Genomic DNA, 2,838 nt, shown 5'->3' with positions numbered 1-2,838 from the left:
GGGGGGGGTTGCTTGCCTGCAAGCTCTGCTGGACGGGAAGAAGGGTCATCATCGACGTAGTCGATCATAGTGGCATCAACAACAGTCTCGGGGTGGTTACCGGAGAGAAGAGGGGGAAGAAACAATAAATATAAAGCACATAGGTGTAACACAGATGCATGACACGACAACAGGGAGTGCTACAGGGTGATCTAATGCGCTGCTACATGATACGGGTGAAGGGGGAAAACATTCGGGAATGTTTTCCCGAAGTTTGCATTTTTCGGACAAATGAGGCATAGGGGAACGGTTCCATGATCGCTATGCTAGGGGCATGTGACAGAAAAACGGAGTGCATATTCGGATTCATTACGTTTTTATAAGCAACTATCATATATAACTTATTTTCATCTGAATTATAGATTATTTTATATTAATTTTCAAAGTTTTATTGATTTTTTGTGATTATTTCAATTATTTAAATCGACAAAAAGGGGGAACTGACGCCAGCATGGCGTCATCACTGCATCAGCGGTCAACTGACCAGCTGACCAGTCAACAGGGCCCATGCGGGACCCACCAACAATGACTGGGCGATACCCTGTCAGCCGTTGACTGAGTCAACAGGGCCAGCCGGGGCCCCTGGGGCCCACCGATCGATGACACTAGGGTGGCCCCAGGCCAGGCCTCGTCAGGGCGGCCAGCACCTCATCACCGGTGATGTCGAAACACGATGGAGGGGTTGGGATGGCGTCAAAAAACAGCTATGGGGCACCATTTTGTGCGTGCGAGGGCGCGTTCGAACGAGCGGACGATGCCATGTCAATCTGTGGTGGAGGCGTGGCCGGACGTGGCTCCAATCAACGACAACTCAGCTCTCGTCGGTGGCACTGGAGTTTGGTTGCGGTGGATTCCGACGAAGCAGGGCATGATGAGCGGCGGGGTTAGGTGCGTTGGGTTGCTGGGGAGGTGCTGAGCACGACAGTGGCTCGCACAAGACGAAAAGGTTACCGGGGCTATGCTAGCGACGAGCTCGCATGGTGGTGGTTCGGCCTCGAGTGGAACAGGGTCTAGGGGGCGAATGGCGTGGCACATAGATAGGGGAAGGAGCGGGAGGCTCACCAGGTGCCTGTAGAGGAGCAACGCGGGCTCGGGGGAGGCTCGAGGTGGCCGGATTCATCGATGGAGTGTGTCAGAGCCGAGGAAGAAGAAGACAAGGCAGGCGCTCCGGTGGCTCCGAGCTCAAAGTCGAGGGCGCAGATGACGTAATGGAGCTCGGTGCAGCTCGTGGAGTCGACGGATGGACGGGAGGGGGGGATCCAAACAAAGAGGAGTGTTACTGTACATGCTACAGTGTGGACCGTAGCACATTGTTTTTTATGGCCATATCACCACATTGTTTTCTACTACTGGTTCACTGGGCTACCGTGGTTCGCACTGCTGGTTCACTGGGCTGCCGTGGTTCGCACTCCTCCGACCTGAGTAGTACATAGTATAGTACTAGTATATACCGCATCATTCTTTGCTCCTTCTTACTACCCCGACATGTGGGAGAGCCAATATCCAGGTCGACATGTCATGCACCAGATTAGAGCGTGGAACGGAAGGGGGGCATCACCCCGGTCGGAGCGCCAGTAATTCATGACTATAGTGAGTGGTCATATCACAAGTCTTTCTAGCAGTAACGCGCCGTAAAATCGCACAGCCCCACTCGCTCACCCTCCTCGCCTCTCTGTCAAACCGCCTACCAGAAAACTGCCGCGCGTACTGCCCGAGAAAAGCCCCGCCCTCAACTTTTAACTACGCGAAAATAGTTCAAGCTTGTTCGTTTTATATAAATACAGTACTTACTGTATGTTTATTCACCCGTGGGGTTGTTCAATGAATGGAGGGGCGGGGAGCACAAGTGAACAATACTGTAGTACTACTAGTAGTAAGTAGGAGTCATACAGTAGTCACCTTAAATAGAGAGTTTCTTTTCTTTAATGCCACATACACAAATTGAAACGCTTGTTGCGGAGACAAAAAATATAATCACTCCACTATATATGGACGCAGGGGCCTGAGCGCTTGCTTTACTAGGGTTGCTCTCTTCATTCTCTCATCCTCTCCAGATATAAACAAGATAGTGGTAGCGACATTTTCTCTCTGCTCACGCTGGTCACAGATCCGACCGAATCCCTTCGGCCGGTGTGTGTAGAGGACTAAAAGGTGCATCGTTCACGCGGTCATCGCCGCCGAGGGAGGAAACCCACAGCTGCTGGAGGGGCCCGATCCTCTGCCCGTGCCGTTCTCTCCGACACAACACCAGCTCGGGAGGTCCTCCGACCCTTCTTCCTCCCTGCCGTATTGTCCGCAGATCCGACCTGCCGCCACCGACATCCCGACGACCCTCAGGTATAAGTTCTTCGAAAGCGGCCTTGCTCTACTGCCCCAGCTCCCCACGTGTCTACATGTGCATCTTTTTATACTCCCATCAGCTCTTCCAAAGCCACCTAAATTTTTAGTATTATTAGAGGTAAAGCTACTTCATGCATTTGAATCTAGGGCTTTGTTCAAACAACGAAGAAAGGGGGGGAAGTTGTAGCATGAATCTAGGACTTGATTCAAAGAGGAAATAATATGGTGAAAGTAGTAGAGACCGGATACCCAACCGATCTCTTGGTTGAAAAGTGAAATAATGGGAAAACACAGTACAAACTGGATAAGGAACAGATCTATATTGGTTGAAAAAAGGATAGAAAGTGGCGGCTGGTGGACAAGTCAACAGAGTATGTCCAGGATTAGATTTGCTGCCATCACATAGTAAAAGGTCTCCAGGATTAGATTTGCTGCCCTCACATAGTAAAAGGTCTCAGG

Source organism: Triticum dicoccoides, chromosome 3B (assembly GCF_002162155.2).
Source record: "Triticum dicoccoides isolate Atlit2015 ecotype Zavitan chromosome 3B, WEW_v2.0, whole genome shotgun sequence".
Taxonomy (NCBI): domain Eukaryota; kingdom Viridiplantae; phylum Streptophyta; class Magnoliopsida; order Poales; family Poaceae; genus Triticum; species Triticum dicoccoides.
The sequence above is the reverse complement of the archived record's forward strand: the minus strand, read 5'-3'. Positions refer to the sequence as shown.